The sequence below is a fragment of the Oreochromis niloticus genome, unplaced genomic scaffold (assembly GCF_001858045.2).
Source record: "Oreochromis niloticus isolate F11D_XX unplaced genomic scaffold, O_niloticus_UMD_NMBU tig00006613_pilon, whole genome shotgun sequence".
Taxonomy (NCBI): Eukaryota; Metazoa; Chordata; class Actinopteri; order Cichliformes; family Cichlidae; genus Oreochromis; species Oreochromis niloticus.
Genome location: NW_020328089.1, coordinates 13509 through 40384, shown reverse-complemented (window position 1 = coordinate 40384; position 26876 = coordinate 13509). Strand labels below are relative to the sequence as shown.

Genomic DNA, 26876 nt, shown 5'->3' with positions numbered 1-26876 from the left:
TAGGATCCACATTCCAAAGGGTTTTTATCTTTTTTGGGAAGTAATGTTATACAAGCTTGATTTAGGCTATCAGGCAAAACACCTTTGGCAAGAGAGTCAGCATATAACGTAGCTAACACAGGGGCTAGCTTTCCAGCAAAGGCGGCATAAAACTCGGTCGGTAAGCCATCAGGGCCTGGTGATCGGCGAGACTGTAACGATTTTATTGCCGCTATGATCTCCTGCTGCTGCAGAGGTGCATCCAGGGTGGAAACCTCGTCTGGGGACAATGTTGGAATCTTTAGGTCTCTAAAAAAAAATCAGTGAGGAGGTTAGAATCATTGGTATTATCGGAACTATACAACTTATAATAATAATGCTGAAAAGCATCATTTATCCCCTGTTGATCTGTAACAGTTCCACCATCTCGGGTTGCGACCCCATTAATAGTTTGCCTGGCTCTTGCACATTTCAACTGTCTTGCTAGAATCTCTCCCGCCTTATCTCCGTGCTCATAGGTATCACTGCGGTTCTTTAACAATAAATATTCTATAGAATGTGAGGCGAGCACATCATATTCTGCACCCAGTTTCAAACGCTCTTTATATAATTTTGGTGAGGGGTTCCGAGAATTCCTATTATCCAAGTCTGCTATTTGCTTTTCCAAATCCTTTAATTTAGAAGTAGAAGTGCGTTTCTTATTAGCTGTAAACGATATAACCTGGCCACGAAGATAAGCCTTAAGAGCCTCCCAGACCGACGAGATGGAAACATCTGGAGTCAAATTAAATTCCAAAAAGTGGGCAATTTGATCCGAAATAAATTCTATAAAGTTTTCATCACTTAACAAAAGATAGTTAAATCTCCACATCCGTTTAGGAGACTCCATACCGGGTATTTGCAGTGTCAATATTAAGGGCGCATGGTCAGATATTACAATAGGCTGATAGTCACATGACTAAACAAGAGAGTTTAGTTTGTTATCAGTAAAAAAATAGTCAATTCTACTGTAGGTTTGATGAGCATTTGAAAAAAAGGAATATTGTCTGTCTTGTGGGTGTAAAAACGCCAAATGTCTGAGATGCCGTAGGTTGAAAAAAGGACTGTAAATAAGAAGCTGACTTTGTTGTCGAGAAACCAGTTCTTACAGACGATCCATCCCAGGGTCCAAGCACAAATTAAAGTGCCCACCCATAATAAGTAAATGGGTATTCAAACAAGGCAGGAGGCCGAGGACGCGTGAAAAAAAATTGGGGTCGTCACAGTTTGGGGCATGTATATTTGCTAATGTAACATTAATATTAAAGATTGATCCAGTCACTATAACATAACGTCCGTTTGAATCAGCTAGAGTCGAGGAAGGGGTAAAAGGAACCCTTTTATTTACCAATATTGCTACACCTCTTCCCTTCGCTGTCAAACATGAGTGGAAGAGCTGCCCCACCCAACTACATTTTAAACGAGTATTATCTGACATTTTAAGATGGGTTTCTTGGATAAAGGCTATATCAGCACCCATATTTTCAAGTGAGTGAGAACCTTCTTTCTTTTAATAGGATGGTTCAGGCCTTTAACATTCCAGGTCACTAAGTCAATAGAGGTAACCATTGAAAATATATCAAAACTTTTAGCTGGTTGCTCAAACAAGAAACATAAAACACTTGGTTCTTAACTTGGACAGTCGAACACAGAAACCCTCCCAGAAACCCCCTGAACCCCCAGGTGACACTAGCTGTCAGAACAAACCGCACACCTACCCAATCTAACTGAAAAACTTCCATAACTATCCTACCAGCAGGGCTGGACTGGGACAAAAAATCGGCCCGGGCATTTTGACTAGAGACCGGCCCACCAGGATAGAGATCGAAAATGTGACGTCATTCAGGGGTAAAACCGCAAAGGATTCTGGGAACTTGTGGCAAGCGGTACTAGCGCACGCAGGCTTTCAATTGAACTCAGTTACACAGTGATAAAAGAAACCCAAAAATGGCAAGAAGCTGTTGTATTATTAACTGCAATAGCCGGTCGCATGACAGCCACGGGAAGCCGACGGGTAAAGAGATCGTTTTTTTATCGGATTACGTCGTTGAAGAGAAATTTTTTAAGCCATGTTTCTGAAGTAAGAGCCGACGGATGGTCTGGATATACCAAATATAACGTCCCAGAACACTCCAGCTCACATGTTAGTCTGCTCCAAGCATTCCCACAAAGGTCAGTGTTTTGTAGTAGTTAATACGTCATTTTTCTTAACATAATTGGTGATATAGGTTACAAGCAAGTCTGGCGCTAAACAGAAATTGTCGCGCTATGCTCCTTTATTTATTGTGCATAAATAGTGAATTGTCCTGACACAATATTGCGTTTCACTTCTGTTATTACCACGGTACATTGACAAAAACATATACTTTTATTCACAGGATAAAACAAGTTGTTTTGTATCACTAATTGTCCAGTGCGATTACAACATACAATATTATTGTCACTGCTACATTTCTGTAATGCGTACCAGAAATTATTTCCACTACTAATTAATTACCGTTGAGCTCAAAGGTTATATTAATAAACGGTTAACGAATGTGTATTCATGACGACGATTTGTGAGACTGGTAAACTTACCTTTGTTTGTACGATGGTCTTTTGTTCTGCACGGTGCATTTCAAGGTCCTGTACCCATCCGTCGGTAAACTGTACCTGGGCTTGTTGCAGTGACCTGAAGTTACTAAACTTCATGAGTGTATGCACTCACTCCAAGAACCGTATAATTATAAATCTGAGCGTGGTGAAAGTTGGGCAGCACACTAACGTCTTTTGTCCACTCTGTGTGCTCCTAAGGGTCTGACCCTCTCACTCCTTTGATTTTTTCCTCGTATCTTTTCTTTGCCTTTTCGTCGAGTCTGTCTTTGTACGGTCCGGCATTATTCTCCTTCGTTTTGTACATTCCTTTTTTGTGTGGCAAAGAAAAACCAAGAAGGTATTGGAACCGGAGAATGAACGTTTTGCGGTGCTGCAAATGCTTGCATTTGATGCGGTACTTGTTTTGCCACGAGTTCCCGGAATGCAATGCGCGAAAGTCACGTGATCTGTCAATCGCTATAGGAAAAACCATAAAGCCTTTGCATGAAAACAACTGCCTTGTTGGTATATATGTATCAATCTAATAAACTTAAACCTACACCATCCTCCCTATTCTGGATTTTAAACAGTACATAGCAGAAACAAAAAGACTGCTTGGTCGAGTTAACCTCCTGAACTATCTACAACACATGGTAGAAACCTTAAATTAAGACCAAGAACACTAGAGGTGAGACATGATCATTAATTAATATTAAAATTAATAAATGGCAGATTTAGTGATATTTTCATAAACACCTCCTTTCCTTTTTTTGTTCTCCATTTTCTTTAGTTCGTCTATAAGATTGCTAAACAAGGGGGAGGGTGCATCCGGCCTCCTCGGCTGTAATTGGTCCAGCCCAGAGTCGATCATGACCAATTGGCCAATCCAACACCTCTGGGTTGGAAAAAAAAAAATCCATCGGCCCATAAAAACAAAAAATCGCCAGCGGCCCACCGGGCAAATGCCCGGTATGCCCGATGGCCAGTCCAGCTATGGGCCTCAGCCACAGAGCCAGATGTGAGGCGTACACCATCTGTTTTAACAATGCGTAGTCGCGCCGGGTATAGCAGTGACGGTTTCAGGCCCATCTCGTACAAGCGTGACATCAACGACCTGTATTCCAGGGGTGTCCAAACTTTTTTCACTGAGGGCCACATACATAAAAATATAGGAGGGGCTGTGCCACTTACTAGAAATTGGGTATATAACCTTAACTGTAGCGTATTAAAGTTAGGAAAATCATTTAAAAGTGGTCAAATGTGTTATATTGTTGAATATAATTAAAGACAAAACTGCCTTCATCACAGCTTTCCATGAATGGATCTTTATTGATTTCTTCAGAAAAAGCTTTGGTAGCTCATTCTCAGAACAGCAGCAGATTTCTTCTTGGACAGAAGATTTACAGCACAGAGAAAAAACAATAAAGGGGAAAATGGGACGGGGACATTTCAAGCTTGTTATTTAAGTTCTTAGGCTTAGCAACACACCTATTAACGTTCGTTTGAAACGGTTATCAACATTAACAGACTGAACTGGACTTAATAACAGGAGTCCATATAATTTTAGTAAATTATTCTGGTGAGTATCAGCTGCGCTGGGTATGTAAATCGGGCCATCCAGCCGCGGTGCTGATCGTACACCACTCGTGCCAAAAATCCAGACAAATGTCACTTGATCAAGGAGCAGATCTGCATCAGATGAGATCAGCTGACTTTGCGTGTGCGTGCGCTGTGCACAGCGGTGTGTACTCTGTGTGTTAACAAGAAAAACGCATATAAGAAAGTGGTGCGCAAAAGCAGGGTAGTGACAGAATTGATGCGCATTATTGATATTTGAAGCATGTGTACCTGCACATGCATGCTTATTAACTGTGTGTGCGGGTACTGTGGAATATAGTTTTACTCACCTAAAGCGCTCGTGCTCTCGTCCACTCCCCGCAAAAAAAAAAAATTAGCAGCTGTGCGGCGTCTGCGGCATCGGTGCTCTCATCGCATGCGATGGAGTAAAAATCAAAAGCACAGCTTTATCAGACAGTTGCAGTTTAATGTTGCCTGACAGTCTTCAGTGCGTGGCACAACTGTATTTCTGGACATGCTGACGTTGTTGAAGTCCTGCACTGTTTCCGGGCACATTATTTCGGTGACTTTAACAAAGCAACGTTTTATGAGGTCTCCATCTGAAAAAGGCTTGCCATGTCTTGCGATGAGTTGGGCGACCTCATAGCTGGCTATTGGAGCCTTTTCCTGGACAATTTGAGCACGAAATTGTCCAGGAAAGCTAGCTCCCCTGACCCCGCAGGAGAGCTAGCATTTGCTTTCATTTCTGCTCTCGCTCAGCACCAGTGTAGGATGCATAGGCCTGATGTTTGGTTTCATAATGACGTCGTACATTATACTCTTTCATAACTGCCACAGTTTCAGTGCAGATCAAACAGACACACGTCCCCTTGAATTCTTTGAAGAAATATTCACTCTCCCACCGTGTCTGAAATTTTCTGCACTCACTTTCTACCTTTCGCTTCTTTGGTTCTGCCATGTTTGGTAACTTGGGGTAAATTTCTTCTGTGATTGTCCTTTTTGGTGGAGCAACTGCCTTGATCAACAGCAGCTCCCCCTGGTGTTAAAACTAAGAAGTGCAATACACTCAAGCAAAAGTTGAAGTGCGGGCCATTTTCTATTCTATTTATAAAATTACTTGAGGGCCAATTAAAAATGGACCGCAGGCCGCACTTTGGACACCCCTGCTGTATTCTCTCCGCTGGCTCACCACCATAGGGCATGTGAGTGAAGTTGGCCCCCCCACCTTCTTCACATCCAACAAAAGTGGTATCAAACGTTTGTGCTGGTTTGTGCTGCAAAAATTTTCATTTGTGCTGCTATCATTTTAAAGATATTAATAAAAATTTCTACAGGTCATCAGAGGTCAACCAGCCCGCCCATATTAATGGAATCAAACAAAATTGGTGTCAATCAGTTGTGCTAAGTTTGTGCTGGTTTGTGCTGCTAAAATTGTCATTTGTGCTGCTTCTGTTTCAAAGATATTAATGAAAAGGTAAAGGTCAAAAGGTCAACCAGCCCCCCCACATTACCCAAATCAAACAAAATGGATTGTTTGGACAAAACAATCAACCCAAATCAAAATGGTCACATTTGCGACCAAATTGGTCGCACTCTAGAGCCCTGTAGAGATATATATATATATATATATATATATTTATATTTATATCTTTTGTTTTAATTATTTATCGCTTTTATAGCCGTGGTCTCTCATCTTGATTACACAAAGTAATTTACTATTACTACTCTAAAATATGAATTACATCTGACATAATCAAATACATGAAATAGAATGATTAATAATACATTTCCCTTTTTTTAGGAAATGACCTGTATGTATCTGTATGAAATCAATAAAAGAATCAAATACTGCATTATCTTTAGTTACATTGATAATATTTATTTATGGAAAAACAGTGGAGAAATATCGTTGTTGCTTTCGTATAAATGAAGCGGACATACCTGAGTGGCCGCGATCTAATCCTGTTTACATAAAGTAAGCCTGCTCCCGAGCAGGTTTACGCTTACGGATCTGTTGCTATGACAGCAAGTCCTGGATGAGCTTCGGAGAACCGAACGATCCAAGATCACGCGAAATCGTCAACAATCAAATCCGGCTAACTTACTTAGCGAGGTACGAAGAACGGACCCCAGGTGTGGAGGACAGTCCCAAACATCACCAACTACAAACCCAGAACCAACGGCGTGGATGGCGATGCTACACTTGTAGAGAAGTTGAACTGCTTCTATGCCTGCTTCGAACAGAAAACACCAGAAGTGGCTACATCACATCCACCAGCCACATCTTAACTGTTGGGGAGGACGGTTTAAGGCATGTACTAAGTAGAGTTGGATGTCTCGAGACCGGTCTTGGTCTCGAGACCACTTTTACGTGGTCTTGGTCTCGTCTTGGTCTCGACTGACTTTGGTCTCGGTCTTGCGTTCTCAAATCGACATAGTGTTCGGGAGATTTGGAGTCAACCATCTACGGAGCGGGGGGGGCTTACTGGGCTTAAGCCCGGGTCATTTTTTCAGAAGCATGGGGTCTTTTGGAGTGTAATTTGTTAGTTAGATGCCTGGCTGACAACTGTATAAAACAAAAACAACACACGAAGCGCAGAGCGCACCGTTGTAAATTCCCCCTAATTTTGGTATGATCCGAGCTCAGGCACTGGGCCACTGAGCGCAGCACCCATGTAAGCGAGGGGGGAGAAGCTGCTGCCTGCAAGTTTGCTGCAGACAGAGGACAGCTTAAGTTTGACCAGGTACCAAAGCAAATCATTCGTACTGTACAAATAATGTAAATATGACGGTGTATCACAAAAGATTGATATCAAACTGATCAGTTGGTTGCGTTACTTGCTCTTCGAGTGAATCAACAAATGGATCAATAAAAAGCCGAACAACAACAATGCTGATTTTTTAGAGAGTCTTAGCTTACATTTCATATTTTCAGTTGTTACCCTCCACGGCTAAACAAACTCTCTGAATCAGTTTCAATTGTGTACTGATGAACACAACAATGGACATAAGGAGCTTTTTTCAAAGAAAAAACTCTGGTAGATGTTATTTTATATATTATGCTTTGTATGTTGTTCAATACATTTCTATGCAAAACAAGAGGAATTCCAATACACAGCAGTTTATTCACAGATGAAACCAGATGTTTACACTTTAGGGAGAAAACAAACTTTTTTTTTTACTGTTAAACATCAATTTAGAGTAAACTTGTTTTGTTTTAGATAAATAAATGTTGAAATATCTTTTGAATTAGTTAAATGTCAGAATAAAAAGAGGGAGCTGTCTATTTTAATCACTTTCATCAAATTTAGGAGTACATATTCAGTGCAGACCCTTCTACTTGCCGAGAGAGCTCACAGCGATCACAATAATAGCAGTTTATGTGCCGCCGCAAGCTAATGCTAAGTCAGCCATGGAGCTACTCCAGCGCTCCATTAATAAACAGCTAACAACGCACCCGGACTGCGCTGTGATCGTGGCAGGAGATTTTAACCACGCAAACCTGAAATCTGTCCTGCCTGGATTCTTTAAAAACGTGAGCTTTCCGACGAGGGAAAACAACACACTAGACCAGGTCTACACCAACATCCCAGATGCTTACAAGGCCACCCCCCTGCCTCATCTCGGACTCTCTGATCATCTCTCTCTGTCCCTGACCCCTGCTTATAAACCTCTAATTCAAAGACAAAAACCATCTGAAAAATCAGTAAGAGTGTGGACCGCGGAAGCCACCACGGCCCTACAAGACTGTTTTGATAACACGAATTGGAGTGTATTTGCAGAAGGATCAGACTTGGAGGGCCACACATCTGCTGTACTCTCATACATCAGCTTCTGTACTGAGAGCGTAACAACAACAAAGACTGTTAAAGTGTTCCCGAACCAGAAGCCATGGCTCAACAGTGAGGTGAGAGCCCTACTAAGAGCACGTGACAGCGCCTTCAAATCAGGAGACCGAAGTCTACAAAGAGGCACGCCAATCGCTGGTTAAAGGCATAAAAGAAGCCAAACGCAAATACAAACAGCGCATCGAGGAACACTTTAACACAAAGAACTCCAGAAACATGTGGCAGGGGATCAAGACACTCACTGGCTACAAAGACAGTTGCACACAAACCAACTCCCCAGACATCACCCTACCTGACACCCTAAACCATTTCTTCGCCCGCTTTGACCAAGAAAACAGGGACACCATCACCCATCCTGCCATCACAGAGAGGGACGACGCTCCCATCCAGCTGGAGCAGCACCAGGTCAGAGCCACACTGCGCAGAGTCAACGTGAGGAAAGCAGCTGGTCCTGACGGTGTAGCCGGTAGAGTGCTTAAAGCATGTGCAGACCAACTAGCAGAGGTTTTCACCACCATCTTCAACCTCTCACTGCTACAGTCTGTAGTACCATCCTGCCTTAAGTCAGCCACCATCGTTCCAGTGCCCAAGAAGAACACAGTGAGCTGCTTGAATGACTATCGTCCAGTTGCTTTAACACCCATAATTGCCAAATGTTTCGAACAGCTCATCATGTCACACATTAAAGCTGCCATCCCTGCAAACCTCGATCCACACCAGTTTGCATACAGGGCAAACAGGTCGACAGAGGACGCCATAATAACAGCTCTTCACACAGCCCTCACACACCTGGACTGTAGTAACACCTATGTGAGAATGCTGTTTGTGGACTTCAGCTCTGCCTTCAATACAGTTCAACCCCACAAACTGGTTAATAAACTAAGCAACTTAGGACTCAGCAGCTCACTGTGCAGCTGGATACTGGACTTCCTGAGCAACAGACCCCAGAACGTAAGAATGGGAGAGCACACCTCCTCCACCCTCATTCTGAATGTGGGTGTCCCACAGGGGTGTGTCCTCAGTCCCCTCTTATACTCACTTTTCACCCATGACTGTTCACCAATCCACACCAGTAACACCATTATAAAATTTGCTGATGACACCACTGTCATAGGACTGATCGACAACAACGATGATTCAGCCTACAGAGAGGAGGTTCAGCATCTGAAGCGATGGTGTGACGACAACAACCTGCATCTGAACACAGCCAAGACCAAGGAGATGGTAATCGACTTCAGAAGAACAAAGCGATCTGAGCACTCTACCCTCTACATTGATGGGGAGGAGGTAGAACGGGTAGAAAGCTTTAAGTTCCTCGGAGTCCACATCTCGGCCGACCTTACCTGGTCCACAAACATCTCCCACCAGGTAGGGAAAGCACAACAAAGGCTGTACTTCCTCAGGAAACTACGTCAGGCCCAATTACCCCAAAGACTACTAGTAAACTTCTACCGCTCCACCATTGAGAGCCTTCTGACTTACTGCTGCACACTCTGGTTCAACTGCTGCACTGCGGAGGACAAGAGGAAACTGCAGCGGGTGGTGAGGGCAGCAGAGCGGGCAATCGGCACTTCACTAACCCCCCTCAGAGACATCTATACTGGCAGACTTCAGCAGGAAGCCAGCATCATCATTAAAGACCCCCCGCACCCTGGACACTCACTTTTTTCCCCCCTTCCCTCTGGTAAACGCTACAGGTCCATCAGGTCGAAGACAAACAGACTCAACAGAAGTTTTTACCCACAGGCTGTCAAACATGCCCTACCTCCACCCTGATTGGAGGATAACTGCACTGCCAACACTCATGGACATTACACCTTATTTATAAATCGTATTTCTGTTTATACTTCAATGCAAACAACACCCCTACCTCTTTAAACTGTATTTATTATAACATTATTTAGTATAGTTCCAACAGCACCCCCCCCCCCCCCACTCAATGTGCAATATCACTGATCACACTGCACCTCTCAATGCACCTGCTAGTTAGATGGCATGTATGTGTATGTATATAGATGTAAGCGTGTATGTGGAAATATGTGTGTGTACGCATGTACGGATGCAAATATGTGTATATATACATATATGTATGTATGTGCGTGTATGTTTGCAGGTGTATGTATAACTTGTACATATCTTTCTTGTGTAAATGTAAATTTGTCATTGTGTAAATACTTACGCTATTGTGTACTCCACACACATGGAGAGATGCCAAACTGGCTTTCACTGTTCTTGTAACAGTGACAATAAAAAGCTATTCTATTCTATATACACTAAGTTTATTGTTAATTAATAAGAAAACTCCAGACAATTCCATTCTGAGCTTAAGAAGCTTCTGATAGGTTAGTAGAGTCCATGTGAGTAAATTGGTGGCACACCTGTGGATGCATATAAGGCAAAACACAGAGCCTGTTTCTTTGACATGGGAAAATCAAGAGATGTCAACCAAAACACCAGGAAAAGAATCGTGGAGCTCTATAAGTGTCACGTCCGGTGTGGCAGACGCGTGGAATTGAAGATAGGACCCAAAATGCAGCAGCTCTGGTGCAGGTGAGTATTTATTGAACTGGAGTAGATACAAACAATAGAGGCGGGTGAACATGAAACTGGAAAACCTAAACTGGGCAAACTAACGAAATAAACTAGAACGTATGAAAATTCCAAACTGCTTTCCCAGGTCTGTAAAGTGTGATTGCCTAAGCAGAGTGTATCCTGTGGCTGAAACACAGACAAACACAGATAAGAGGAGGTTTAATCGTCAGTGTTCTCCAGGTTAGATTATTTCAGACATGTGTGAGTGCTGGGCAGAGTAATGGTTGCTGATAGAGAACCAAGCATGTGAGGATTGGCCGAGCGCCTCGCTGGCAGATGACCGACTGGCAGACGGGATGACTCGGTGCGTGACCGACTGATCGGCCCGCCGGTTGATTTGCCCGCATTCCTCGGTGGACGCCAGCGGGGTACAGTCTGACCCAGCGTGATAATCCTCCCCTCGCCTCCAGGACCCCCTAATCGGCCCTCCTTCAGGCATAAAATGGGCCAAACACACACTGGAGGAATGTATGTTCACAGGCACACAAACACCGACCGTGACGCCAAAAAGAACCATCTGTCTGCATCTCTTAAAAAAGAAAGATAAATTACCTGTCTGCAGCTTCCTTCACAGAGTCTGGGAGAAAATAAAACTCTAAATCAGCAAAACCACCGAGAGACACTTGGATGCACGACGAATCAAAACAAATGCATGTTGGTTTTCATCGAGTGAGTTCATCTGCGACCGTCTCTCTGAGGCCTGTCGGCGCTGACGGGCTGATGTCAGGCGCACAGTGAGGGGGGGCGTCTGCAGCTCAGGGTTTTGCCCCACGGTTGCCTACATGGCAGCGTGTTAGCATACAAAGACTTGGACGTATCTCCTGGACCCGCGGGCGTCCTGGTCTCAGGGTTTGAGTTCTGCACTCCTGATTGATGCGATTGAGTTTCTGTTTGGATTTCTCAGCTGTTTCAGTGCTCGAGGCTGTTCGTTCACTTGGTTTTTCTCGTCTTGTTTGAGGTTTTTCTTCATGCTTTGTGTTTCTGTGCCCAGCTGTGCTGTTCTTGGCCCTCACCTGTGTCTCGTCTTCAGTTAGTTCTCTGCATGTTCTCCATGTTCACCTTGTTGGTGCAAAAATGTCCCTTCATGCTGTCTCAATGTGTTGTCTCTGTAATTTTTCAAAGATCCGACTAAAGAACGGTGAACAAATGTGTTTGTGTGACAGGCTGCTGATGGCAAAGAGGCCAAAGATGCAGCTCTTTGCTAAGCTGTGACGACACAACACTGGAATGATTCATAGGTCAAAAACACTCCTCTGAAAACGGTCAGATACAAGTGAACAACATCTGGAAATGAGTGAAAAACAGCCAATGTCCAAAAAAACCTTTGAAAGGTTCTTCAAAAATCATACTTTTGTTTACAGCACAGTCGCCCCCTGCTGGACATGGGAGAAAAATACAGGTTTAAGGCACTTTGGCTACACTTTTGTAATCTGTGTAAGAAATGTTGCACGTCTCCAAATTTAACTTCTAATCAACTTGCAAAGAAGCTCAAAGTGTGATTAGCTGTGATTTGTCTCATTAAACCAGGCGTAGATTTACTAACTGCGACCAGATAAAGACTGGATAACAAACATGTTGTTCTACCAGGACGATGCGTCAGTGACGACTCCTGGGAGAATGAATCAGCTGTAAGAGTGAAACCAGTGCTTTCGTTATCAGGTACCAGATGTTCTGACGTCCCTCATGAAAAGGCCCCACAGGAGAGACCTCTCTGAGCCACTGAGGCGCCAAACATGGACTCAGCGCTACCTCAGCTCATCCATAATAACTGAAAAACATAAAGCGAGTCATCTGGAATGAGCCCGGGGCTGACGAGAGGTGGATGCTCATAAATCAGCTGATGCTGTGACTCCTGACCGCAGAGACCGCTGCCGTTCCCCGCGGAGACGCTCCTCAGATCCATGAAACTACCAACGAAGCTATGCGTGCAGTAATGCTCCTATCCTGCCCCCTGGTGGTCATATGTATGCATGCATGTAAGTGGTCAGCCCGCCGTGGCTGCAGCTGCATTTTTATACAGTGCATGTGTTTGTTAGAAGCAAAGCACTGGAAAAGAAAAAGGAGCCGTCATTTCTACATGTGCTCCATCTTTCTGATAATGGCATGACCAAAATGAATGGAGTATTTCTCTGCAATTACAAACTCTGTGTAAACAATGTTGGTATCAAATTAAAGCTAACGCTTTCTTTAGAGGTGTAAACATTACAGCAGATGTTACTGTGTCAAAGGTACCGACGCTGGAGCATAGAGAAGCAAGAATATTTTTTATCACCTAATTTGTTTGTATTTTATTGCTTACAAACTACAAATATGCTGCAGTGGACAATAAACTCCAGGAAACCAGGAATCCACATATGAACATCATCTGTGCAAACACAGAAATGTCACAGTTTAATGAGGACACAGCCGGTGTGATTTAAAAAGAAATGATTTAGAAATGATTTAACTTTATTTACAGGCCTAAAAAATGTTTGTGGTTTGAATATTTTTTGAAGAATTACCCTCACACTCAGTATGATGGGATGGTTGACGTTGTGCCCCACAGATGACTAAATAGACTGGACCTGAGGGGCCATAACTTCGGCTTCTATTGGCTGATTTGCATGGCTCACAGTAGAATTACGGTAACATCACTGAGTTTACGTCAATTCCACAAGTCAAAAGTTGGAAGGTGAGAAATACATGTGACGCAAAATTTACGACACAAAGTCTCTAACCAGGCTGGAAACGGCTGTGCGTCATTGTCCAAGGTGGAGGTGTTCAGAGAAGAGACGTAGCCTTTTCGTGGAATCACAGCGCGGGAAAGTCTCACTTCATGTTGTAGTTTATCGAACGTGAAGCATGTTTGTGGTCCACTTTTGAGGCGGTTCAGTGACTTTTGGTCGGAGCGTGATGAAACCTGCAGTTTTGGGATCTGCGAGATCTGTTTGATGGTCGTAGAAATGTTTTTTATGAGCTTTTATTTGAGATTCAGGGTTTTTGTGGATCCCACACATGGCTGTATTTCTATAACAGGTAACACAGACCCAGTCACCGTTGTCTGGATCTAACAAACAAAGCCTCGATGTACTTATTAGTGTGACCATGTAAGGATGTAAAAACTATGGGTAAAACCTTAACAGTAATAATACAACAGTGTTACTAGTGCATATTTGCCTGTACTGTAGTAATGTGTTCATAGTTCATGCTGATGCAGCAGCTTCCAGCAGAGTGCTGCCATTGTTAAAGTGTGGACTGATCTGTTATCGAGGTTTCTGGAGCAGTGACTGACACAGTCTGGAGTTTCAGTTTTAGGGCAGCCAGCATTTGATAGAGTGGTTTATGTCTGAGGTACAGCTGTTCAAACACACACAGTCTAACACTTTGTGATACTTTTGAAAGGTTTTGGACATTTTTCTGGTCAGTACAGCAGCTTTGTCCTCACTTTTTTAATCACTATGGAAACTTTGCAGAGGAACTACAAACCCCAGCTCAGAGTTTGATTGAAACTAATTTAGTGTATTAGAGACACAGTTTCCTGCTCCAGTGATCATAATGTCTCCATTAATGACAGTTTCATATGTTATTTCCTGTCCTGAGGTCTTTACGTCACACAGACAATGACATCTGAGGTACAACATGAACTCACACATCAGTGCTCAATAAAATGTTTTGTGCTTCCAAAAGTCTGACCTGCGCAGAGGTCACTGACCTCCACAGTAAAGCTGCAAGAGCATGAAACAGGTAACTTAACCTTAGAGTTTGTAAGGCTGAGACCAAAGTCACTTGGATGAGCAATGAAAGATTCACGCTCCAATCAGATGATCAGAATCGACCCTCTGGGGTTTCCTTAGCTGGATTATTGAGCACACATCGAGTCTATCTGTGCTCATGTCTGTACCCTGTGACACCTCTGCTTATCAGCACATCTGAGAAAGTCATTGTTGGCAACCGCACACGGTGTCACAATCTGCTGCCACACTTCTCCTTTCACTGTTAATCTGATCAAGATCTAGTTTTCCCAGCTTCCTGTTCCTCCGTAGCCCAGTTTAGCTGTGGCGTTCCCCAGAGCCCTGTGCTCGGCCCGCTGCTCTGCTCGGGTTACCCACTTCCTCTCAGACATGATACTCAGAACTGATGATCTCTATCCACAGAGAACCCACGCAGACAATATCTTAAAATACATTTTAGTCTGCAAACTTTTGGCACATCCAGTTAAATTAATAATTAATATTGATTAAAACCTCTGATATTTTCTTACAGTTTTATTCAAATAATGCACAAAAACACAGATCTACAAAATGCCAAATATTAAAAGCAGCAGGGCACGTGTACAGCAGGGTCAAGAAAAGAAGATGAGGTTCAAGTGACAGTTACGGGAAGATCCAGAAAATGAGGAAGTTTAGCTTCTTATCTTTAAAAACAGCAGATTTAATCATCATACACAAAAAAGAAGCTCCTGCTGGCGACACGAGAACAGGAATAAACGCCTCGACTGTAATACCAAATTATTCCAACAGGGCGCTTCGTTCTCAGACTGCAGGATTATGTGTTTACATGTTCATGTCACAAAAGCTTTGGAAGTCAGAAAACCGACCTCGATGCCCCAAACATCCAAACCTGCCCGTTATAAAAAGTTAGAGATGCAATCTATAGCATCAAACTTCATTAGCAAAGAGTACAGTTAGCAACCTGCATGACACAGTTACTTCTAAATCACAAGAACAATACGTGAAGTCAAAGTGTGAGATTCTGCTGCTGTGCTTATAGTTTTAATAAGCTGCTGTGGTCACCTGTGTTTCTGTGGACAAGTGTTGGACTTTATACACCTGTGAATGAAAAATGTCCAGTTTTGTGTCATATAAACTGGATGCAGTTAGATGAGAACATCTCACAGTCTCTATTATTAAAGCACAGTTTCACAGCAAAGCTTGAGATGAGCGCCGGACTGATTTCCCTTCATAGCTCAAGTGTTACGCGCTGAATGACGACATGTTGTTGGAGCCTTCCGACGACTTCAGCCCTGACATGCAGATCTCGGACGTGCCACGTGACAAGCGAGCGGTGTAGATGTACCTTTTGCTGAAGCACCAGAGGTCCAGCATGATCTGGCGGAAGTGGTTCCTGAACTTGACCCCGACGAAGGCGTAGAGGAAGGGATTGAGACAGCAGTGCAGGTATGCGACGGTCCTGCAGATGTTGAGAAATTTGAGTTTGAGCTTCTCTGCGTCGCAGCTCCTCTGCTTGAACAGAGACAGCGTGTGGATCAGCAGGGTCACGTTGTACGGAAGATGGCAGACAACGAAGACCACAACGACCGCCAACACCACCCGGACGGCCTTGTGCCGCTGGTTGCTCTGTGCCCTCAGCAGCGTGTAGATGATGGAGGAGCAGCAGAATGCCATCACGCACAGCGGCAGCAGGAAGCCAACGGCCATCTGGAGGCTGGGTACCAGCAGCTTCACGAGCGCCGCAGTTTCAGTCTGGTTGAGCTGATGAGCGTGGGCAGAGTTAACGCCACTGCAAACACCCAAACAGCCGAGCAGATGAGGCGGCTGTAGACGAGGGCGCGGGAGCGCGCCCCAAAGGAGCGCGTCGCCTGAACAATCGCGATGTACCGATCGCAGCTGATGCAGGCGAGCAGCAGCATGCCGCTGTAGAGGTTAATGCTGTAGGACGACCGGAGCACCTTACAGGCCGCCCTGCCCATCGACCAATCGTGCTGCTCGTTGTATATGACGAACGGAAGCGTAGCCACGAAGATCAGGTCGGCCACGGCCACGTTGAAGAGGTAGACGTCCGTCATGGTCTTGGTTCTCTTGTAGAAGATGTAGGTCACCATCACCAGGACGTTGCCAATCAGGCTGATAGGTTTGTAGCTTGAACCTATTCGCTGGAACGTTGAAGGCAGCGTGATTACACAGCAAGCAAGACACGAAGTAGGCAAAGTCCTTTGGGTTACTCATGCATGAGGGAGGCCTGCCTGGAGCCAAGTGTCGTTCCACCTACTTGACCTCCGTCAGACTCTCAGCCAGGTTCCCCATAGCACTCCTTTTATTGAGGTTACTTGAATATGCATAGGGTCATTAACATATGATGTATACATACACACAAAGAGTACCTTGCCTGTGGTTTTGTAAGTGCGTGTGTGTGTGTGTGTGTGTGTGTATAAACTGCTGACCAAAAGGGTCATAAAGCAGAAACAACATCCTAGGTCATAAAGAGGGTAACCTCCCCACACCCAATCTATGGTTCACCCTAGATAACACAGTGAAGCCATACAAAGGGCAGGAAGTTTTACCACATCAAAAGAAGCAGATCTTCCTGATAGGATGTATCTGCAATAAAACACTATAGCCCCTCACCCAGAACCTCGAGAATCTGAGGAGGGGAGAACAAAAGAATTCCTTTCAACACACAGTTAAAGTACAAATGGTAAGAATAAAAATGACAAACATTTAACAATTCACTCTAACATTTCCCTCCTGTTTTGTAATTTTTATGCTCCAAATTATTCCTATGTAGTATATTCTCAGTAATGCACCTCTTGCTTAACATTTTCAGTGCAGGCGTCATTCATACACAGGCCTCTGTCATGTCATTCATTTCAGTCATTTCATATTGTTGTAAAAGTACATAATTAACAAATGTATCAGAAATCATTTTAGTTAACAGTGATCTTATACATGGTAAAATGCATCCTATACATAAGCAAACAAATGAATTGTTACTGTAATAGTTAAAATAAGAAAGCAACACTTCAAAAACACTCCAGTTTGGTGGTGCTCCTCCGCAAGACATGTAAATAGCATGTCTCACTGTAGAGTGGTTTAAGCTCTATAGGGCGTCATAATTGTCTCTTCCAGATGTTCCCATCACTGTTCATAGGACCAGAGTCCAAATGTATGTAGAATAAACAGTCAAACATACCAGGTGGTTTTATTGCTTGTCAACATGGGTCTCATCTTCAAAGCTGCAGACCTCGTCAACACTCTAGTTTTATGGCCTCTACCAACCCCCATCACCTCACTTCAGGCCTCCGTCCTGCGAGGGGGATACATATGACTCCTCCATTGTCCATCCTGTGCAGGAAAACCTCTCTGTGGAAAGGGTGCTGGATCCAGTTATCTTACTGCTGTTATGATCCCAGCAGTCCTCAGTGTGCCATCGTACGCACAGCACAGCGACACAGCATTAGGTGATGTTCATAGGAAACTGCTATCATCACCACCATAGCTTCTGGTTCCTGTGCTTTTCACAGAATCATGATGTCATCCTTGGACTCCCCCTGCGCTGTCGGTGGAGCTTGGCACGCTCCCCTCATCCTTCAGGTGCCCGTCTGTCGTCCACAATCTCCTCTGTTGGCCTCTGGAAAGCCCCCTTGGCACAGCTCTCATCCTTCGCAGCTTCGTGGTCCTTGCTGTGGCTCCAAAGTCTGATCTCATGATGGGCCCCAAACAACTCGACCTTTGACCTCAACCACTGCCTGGACTGTCAGCTCTGCCTGGGATGGTTCTCGCTTCTCACTGGGCCTCTGAAGATTTCTCAGGAGATTCCTTTCAGCAATACTTTAACTGCTGCACCTATATTTCCTTGCTAGGAGGAAAAACTCCTAAAGCATGTCAATCATCATCAAACCACATTCTTTAGTTCAGTGAGCTTCATTTATGGACCATCAAAGCCTCATCTGAACATGGATGCACCACTTTACATAAGTTTAATACCCGTAAATGAACTGTTAATCACACAAATCACCGCAACAAACATAAAAACATAGTTTAGAAAACATAGAAAACATAGTTTCATGTAATTCATGTAATTCTGGACCCCTCCTCTTGACGCATGGACACTCCCATGAGTCAACTCATCAAACCTAGATTCCTGTCCTAAAGAAAAAGGTTAGCTAGATCATGTCCCAGGCAACATCATGGCATCTCCTCTGGAGCAGCGCCGTAACCCTGCAAGAAAAGATGTTAGTGTGTTTTGCACAGTAAGTGTGCTCAACATCTGGCTCCGTCTGGAGCCATCATACACACCATCATGGCCTGGAAAACAAGATCTGGAAGTGAAATCAAACTCCACACTTATAAACAATTGTATAATAAGAGTAATAAAGCATCAACAGGACAAGTGTCATGTGCAGGTTTTCTCAAATCAGTAAACCACAATTATTGGCATAATTTGCCTCAGACATGGATCATCCCATGTACTCAGTTAGCATTAATGTAATTGGTGACTTCCCTTAAGCAAAGTCACTCCATGTATTTAACACTAGGAGCTCAGTAGTGGCCAGCTAATGAGCCCCATATTAAACTATTCCACAAACACTGCATCTCTTATTTGCTTTCTCATGCTACTTGTCCATCTCTGCTGAATCCTCTACATGCACTCTTAGAAAAACAAACATTAGCAACACACATGGATAATCCTGGAGGTCAGGCACAAGTTGACAGGTTCCAGAGGTGCTATAAAAAGACCATAAAGTTAGCCATCCATAGCTGTGGAAAGAAGTGACACTAGTTTCAACACAGGAAATGTCTCACATGTTATTCACATCGTCACAGTAACCTTCACATTTCCCCAAAAACACAGTGTAACAGCATCACCAACTCATAACCTGTAAGCACAGTTTTCTTCACACATGAACCCAGAAATCCTGTAGTAGAAAAACATCAACCAGCTGTCCTGGTATAAATCACATGATCAACTCACATGAAAACTGTAATGCTGTAGAAAAGTTAGCGCTGCGCAGGTGTATACACACTTTCTCACAGTTACCTCTGTGAGCAACACAAGGTAGTGAATAACACCCCTGGTAGATGCAAAGACACAGAAAGTGGCATTTAAAAGGTTAAATCATCACGCAACCTCGATGTTGTTGTCATCTTTCTGCTCCTGTAAAAAGAAACATACATACATACATACATACATACATACATACATCCACCCTTTTGTCAGGTCAAGGTGGAGGTGCAATCTTGCATACTGGTGTCAAGTCAGTTTTATTTTCTCTCACTCATTCATTCATGCATTCATTCATTCTTTCTTTGCTGACAGTGGAAATTATTGTCGCATTTTCATTTCCACTTCTCAGCAAAATGACGTCATTTCAAAAAGAAAAGAAGAACTTTATATTGGATTATCTCGCTTAATCCTTTTTTGGGTAGGGACCTATTTTCTAATTGTCCCAGATAAGTGACTTTCTCCAGAGCCCATTTTAATGTGGAGAAACTCACTTGCAACAATTTTCTCGACGACGTGTCGTATAGCGCTTCTGTTCTAATCGTGCAGATCTGCTCAAACAGAGATCATCAAACAAAACTTTCAGTGCACTGTGAAAGTATCAAAATAAAAAGGCCTCGTTAAGTCATGACACACACTCCTCATCTCAGGAGGGTAAATCAAACCATTAGCATGATTTATCAACCCATCATACTAATTGGCAGGCTCAACTTCACAACAAAAGAAAAATCATCAGCTAGATTAATTCAAAACCAACCATCAGCCACACAACACACAACATAAGCCTCATGTCTCATTAGCTATGAATTTTAATCCCTATGTCTGTGCTCTTCACTCATTTAGGCCACAAATTTTATTTAGTTTTCCTTTTTCCCCATCATCATAAAACATGTAACATGTTGTCATGCATTTCGCAAAGGAAGTTTGTTCTCATGTATTCAGAGTTGTGTATCTGGGTGCAGGATTCACTCGCACATCACAACAGGAAACTCAGTGTTTTAGAGTCTCCACTCTAACAAACTCCAACACATCCCATTCACTCGTGCTAGAATTCAATCACCTTTCATTAATCTAAGAACCATCAACTAATTTGCATATCAGCTATTAACCCACTAAGATGACAGGACAACAGAAATGCATGTTCAAAATATCATCACAAAAATGGAATTTCCCTCATACAGTAAATTACTTGTGCTGCATCAATCAGGCAGAAAGCATCTCCCAATTTACTATATTAACAACTAAATTTATTGTCTGATCACTGGTTGGTCAAACCAGAATCTTTTTTCCCACAAAAATTAAACTGTTGTCCTGTAACCCAGAGAGTTAACTGTCAGCATTGGATAAATTCAGCATTTGATAACAAATGTCTGTTAAATTGACACTATTTTAACACTGATGAGAGATAACAAGCTGATTTTCATTGCATGTGTGTTTGTGTTATTAAGCAGGTTTAATCAATGTGTCTGGAGCTGCATCTCCAGCAGGGCATGTTCTTAAAGCTGCCTTTCCTACACACTCCTCTGCTATTATTTGATCCTTTCTTAACTAATGTGCTGTGAGTCCACTGGTCTTTGCATCACACGAGGTGATAAACAGACTCACATGCTCAAGATGCTGCCTAATCTTCATGAGCTCTCTTGTGTTTGTGTTAGTAGGGTTAATGCATGTTCTGCTTGTGTGTGTGATTTTGTATATGTTTCTTTTTGTAGTGGCTCAGACTCCTTCACAATTTTCCACTTAAGCAGTCAGTTTTCTTTTCCCCAGGTTGGCTAACCCAAATTTTGATTTCCCACATTAAACAACAGCTTTCCTCTGTGTCCTTACTTACTCTCACTCTGTTGTCCTCTCCCACTTCAACAGTCCAACAGCCGGCAGTTCTTCTTCAGCTTTATCCTGTGTTCCACTGTCTCTTCTTGCCATTTTCTCCAAAGGTGGCAAATGTCAAACTCCAACAGTCTCCTCAGTTCTCCTCAAAAGTCCTTTTCACAAGCACAGTGAACTTTGCAGCTTGTTGGAAACACAGTGTCATTCATCCAGTCAGGATGATGGTTTGCTCTTCTTCTCCACTGCTGTTTGTCCACACTGCTGCTGCTTGCTGGGTCTCTTTGCTCAGGACTTGCTGCTGTCTCTTTATCTGCCATGTTATTACTCTTTGGAACTGCATTCCTTGTCTTCAGGGAGGAGTGAGAGCTCACTTGTGAGGTTGAGGGACACATGGAGCTGTAAATAAGTTAGCCAGAAACTTGGCCTGAATGTTTCCAATGATGTTAAACTATAATTTCCTTCCGACCGCTGCATGTGGAAATTGATCCAGGTCTGCTTTTCATCTGAAAGTGACAAAACTAAGACATTTCCATTATTATCATCACTGCTTAACCAACACACAGAACTCTCCTTTCTTAAAAGCAGAAAATGAGATTATAGTTATTCTTGGCTAATAGACACAAAACCTTTTTCCTATGATTTTTCATCTACAATGTAGATTTTGTCTCTTTTTTACTCTTTCTTTCTTTACACTAGCTGGTGACCTGCAGAATCACCGCTCTCACAATTTGTGACAATTACATTTACACAGCGCACACACACACTGTGACATCAGGCACATTCACACTCACTTTTTTCATCTGCATAAATAAATCATATGGCTGATGATATGTGCCATGGTGATCCATAAGTATGATCACAAGTTTATTTAATTATTTTTCAACCCAACAAAGCAACTAAACAAAAACATGATGCTGATGCTATGAACACTCTACACACATGAGTCAAGATCCAGGAAAACTGCTGCGCATCTGAAAGAAGAAGCTGAACTCACGGATACACTACATACTCGAGTTATCATAGTTCTCTTCCCCTTTCTTTGATGAGTTCTCAGCCAGCTCCCAATCTGATAATGTGTAGCTTGCTCATCAGCTCAGAAGAGACAGCAACACAACCTCACACCGTGGTTGCGTGCTTTGCCCACAGTGGCAAAGACTTACATTTTCATATTCAACTCAGCTTCTCCATCATGTAGTTTTCAGCTGTTTCACACAGGGTCAAGCATAATAGTTGTTTTCACAGGCGTACTCTATATCTCAACAATGGCTCAAAATAAGACGACAGTCTTTCAAACAGGTCAAGTGCCTCTATGCACGTCATTAGTTAAAATATTTGCCTATTTTACTTCATCTCATATGTCATTGTACTGAATTTGAGCAACCTTAAGCTTAATGCAGATTACTTTTAACAACTGGTTAAAGTAATGGTCTGGAGCACAGGCCGTTGTTGATCAGGGAAATCATCTAAACATTTTGTGTCAGCAAGGGGTGGGGGAAGCCATTCACCAGAGCATATCTTAACTGCTGCTGATGTGGGCTGGCCTTCTCCACACGCTCTTCAAGGCTGCTGTTTTCCTGAAAACTTCTAACATTTGAGATTCTCCCGTGACTAGTTTACGCTCATGACAGTTATGAGAATATAAATACCTCGCGCTGCTGGGAGTGAATTCTTGCATGAATGTGTCATCTCCCTGTGAGGCAGTCTTACTTGCTCGGGAACCCATGATAACAACAACCGTGTCACAGACCATGCCTGCTCCGCAGCATTCACACAAACACAGCAACACTCTTTTGGGACCCTAACCCAGTCGCGCGACTCAAAACCCAGTGAAGGGACGCTCGGGACACAAACCCAGGGCGATTTCAAAACCGGACACTCACCGGACGCTTGGGGGGCCCTTGGGCGATTTTACCAAAACCTCTCTCTCGGGACCCTAACCCAGTTCTGGGACACTAACCCAGTCAACTCTTCCAACTTACTCGGCGTTGCTTAGCGTGTAATATCAGCCTCGGATCCCGCCGATCGTCATTCGTCGGGGAGAGAAAACGGACAGCTAATCCACCGGCCCGATGACAAATTCTCACGTCTCGCTGACGTCAGGGTTCTCTCCTCGGTGAATGCCGACTCCAGGGATCCGGCTCGAAGGACCAATTAATGATAGGTTTGTAGCTTGAACCTATTCGCTGGAACGTTGAAGGCAGCGTGATTACTGTGAAGGGGAGAAATATTTTACTGCTATTATTTGCTGCTATTTTATAATCATCATTACCATTTCATGTGATGTTGCATTCAGATGCATTCAGATGTTCAAATATATTGGTATTATATTAATCTTTATTACAGGTTCAGTTATAATCAGTTGAATCTATAATTTAAAGGTTTTTGAATGTTTTTATATTCTTATACTGAAGTCTTCAGTGGGTGAGAAAACTGAGTTGCAGGCTGACAGGAAACGGCGTGCTTTTGCAGAAGTGAAACCGAAAGCAGAGCGAGCGCAACCCAAAGAGTAGGGTGTTTATTCAGTAGATTAAATATATAGTTCCAGTAAGGTTATTATAGGGAGGGATGAGCCTCTGTTCTGGTGAAAGGTCAGAAGTGTAACGGGCTGATGTGAGAGCATTTAAGGGCGAGACATACACATCCAGACACGTACGCAGTACACAGCATGCACGCGCCCCTGCACGTGCACACACACACAGATATAAACTCTTACCTACTAAATGAGTTTTAGACTGCAAAGTTGTGCCTGTATGAGTGACATTTTCTACAGGAAGTGCACCTGATGTTCCAGGGAGATAAGCGACAGCGAAGGCGGGCTAACAGGAAGCATCAGCCGTCGACACGAAGATGATGTGCTATGTTAAAAGTCATTGTGGTTTTGGTGTGACGTAAATCTGCCTAGTAACAGAAAAGGGGGCTGTACAATTCTTAACCCCATAAAACAGTTGTCTGAATATGAGAAAGACAGTTCAACACTGATTGGGTTGTTGAACTCACACATGTGTTTATTAAAATACTGTCTAATTGCACACGCCTGGATCTGTGGTTATTTATGGATTCCTCTCTCAACATTGAACCCTAACATTACACAGCAAGCAAGACACGAAGTAGGCAAAGTCCTTTGGGTTACTCATGCATGAGGGAGGCCTGCCTGGAGCCAAGTGTCGTTCCACCTACTTGACCTCCGTCAGACTCTCAGCCAGGTTCCCCATAGCACTCCTTTTATTGAGGTTACTTGAATATGCATAGGGTCATTAACATATGATGTATACATACACACAAAGAGTACCTTGCCTGTGGTTTTGTAAGTGCGTGTGTGTGTGTGTGTGTGTGTGTGTGTGTGTGTGTGTGTGTAAACTGCTGACCAAAAGGGTCATAAAGCAGAAACAACATCCTAGGTCATAAAGAGGGTAACCTCCCCACACCCAATCTATGGTTCACCCTAGATAACACAGTGAAGCCATACAAAGGGCAGGAAGTTTTACCACATCAAAAGAAGCAGATCTTCCAGATAGGATGTATCTGCAATAAAACACTATAGCCCCTCACCCAGAACCTCGAGAATCTGGGGAGGGGAGAACAAAAGAATTCCTTTCAACACACAGTTAAAGTACAAATGGTAAGAATAAAAATGACAAACATTTAACAATTCACTCTAACACAGGCCGAATCCACAGATGATGGAGTGGATCAAAGTCTTTGCGATGACCTCACTGGGGTCCGGATCCATGATGCAGAAGCCGTCGTCATCGATATATGTCTCAGCACTGTTGTCATAGTCACCGAATGTCACGTTTGCAGGACTCTCCGTCATGTTTGGGACCTGGAGAAGAAAAGAAACATGATGAATGAAGCACCGACTGGAGACATTTTCAGAAGGACCTGAAACGTGCTGTGTGTGAAGGTTTGATCGTTTGATGTTGTTCAGGTTCAGCGAGGATCTCCGGCCTCCATTGTTCTCTGTAGATCTGATGTGTTATTTAATGCTCCATCGCTCAGAGAAACCAGAAGTTGTACACTGTAAAAAACGCTTGTTTATAAAGAATTAAAACACACAAATCGTGAATTTTTCCTAAAGCTGTCCTGCTGCTGCGCTGCCTGGGTTCCCATCCAGGCGCCGTCCTGGAGCTGACCTTTCTCGTGTCTTCGGGTCAGTCATGTTTACATCGAGGATCTCTCCAGCGTGAAGTGTCTGACGCGCTACATGAGCTGAAGCCGCGGCGTCTGCTTCCACCAGTCAGTGAAGGTCTCGCAGTCACATGTGGGTTTTTTGGTCTGTGCCTCTAACAGCTTCCTGTTTCTGCCATGTTTCCACTGAACGCCACCACAGCAGCTCCGACCTTAAACTTCAGCACAGTGTCTTTGGTGGTTTTTGTGTTCCTGTCTCTGCGCCACATAACGATCTGTTGGCTCAACTCTTCTCTGGATGAGTCGGTCTCATCCATTTAACAGCAAACTCAGCAGAACGAGTCTGACACTCAGATGCAAAAGTTTCAGGACACTGAAGTTGTAAAAGTTTACACACCGTCTGATTTCTAAATGTGTGATCGTGTGTGAATCATTTTGCAATAATAGTTATTAATATTGAACCAAATTTAATTTGAATCAAAGTTTTCCTTTGATTTGAAGGAAAACTTTGAAACATCAGTTGTGTGAATAGTTTGATCTGATTCTCACAAACAGCTGAATTACTGTGATTTCTGTCCTGATCTAAAGCTGCAGTTTTACTTCCAGATGTAAAATCTGTGGTGAAAAAGCCAAAATTGAACAACAGAAGGTTCTGTGTGTCCTGCAGTCAGTGTGATGACACCAAAGGAAAATCCTCGTGCCATCATTAATGCTTAGAAAGCAGGTTTGACCTCTGACAGACCACCGCGCTGTCTGATGAAAGAAGATATGAAGAGTTCAGCACCAACACTACAGATAAATCCGGCACAGCGTGCACCCTGCACACACCGGGGGTAGAAACTCCTCACACCTTTTCTAGTGGTTTCAGAAAATAAACCATCGTTCTGTTTCAGCTGTTCCTCTGGTTGTGAATGACCCACTTTCAGCCCGAGGCGACGCCTGCACAGGTACGCTGTGCTTCGTGCTTCGCTCAGAAAATGATCCGATTGTTATCAGAGGGCATCTCAGATGTAATGAGGTCAAAAAACAAACACTAAGAGCCAAACTGAAGTGAGAAAATCACCAAAAAGAGAGTGCAGAGGCTTTGTGTCTGCACAACTGCACTTTAAGCTGCTCGCATGATATTTCAGAGTTTTTTTCATTGTTCAAACACAAACGAAGATTCTCTGAATCAGATTCTGATTTCTGAAGAAACCAGCGAGCTCTAACTTCCAGTCCGGCCCACTGGATAACATTTCATTCACTTGCTAATTTATTTATTTTTCAATAAAACTATGCTGTCGGATGAGAAGTTAAAATCGGTCTAAATGCAGACAAACCAAATATAATGATGTCAAATCCAAATAGTCAGAATCTTCACAGACTGGCTTTTACTGCTGAGTTTAAGTGTTGGGCCTCTGTTTGTGGCTGTGAGACTGTTTCAGAGCTTGTTTGACTCATTACTAACATAAAAAACAAGATTGATTATTGTTATTATTGAGAATTGGAGAAAAAAATCCACATTTTTTCAGAACTAAGATGATGAACTAAACATGTGGATAAAATGTAACAGTTTCAGATTTACTGAACTAGATTTTATCAGCTCGCTGT

General features: G+C 43.2%; 1 pseudogene; it reads right to left on the bottom strand.

Annotated features, from left to right (window-relative positions):
- Window positions 1-14839: 14839 nt before the first annotated feature.
- LOC109200697 (C-C chemokine receptor type 6-like) lies at window positions 14840-26270 on the bottom strand (annotated as a pseudogene).
- Between the last annotated feature and the right edge of the window lie 606 nt (window positions 26271-26876).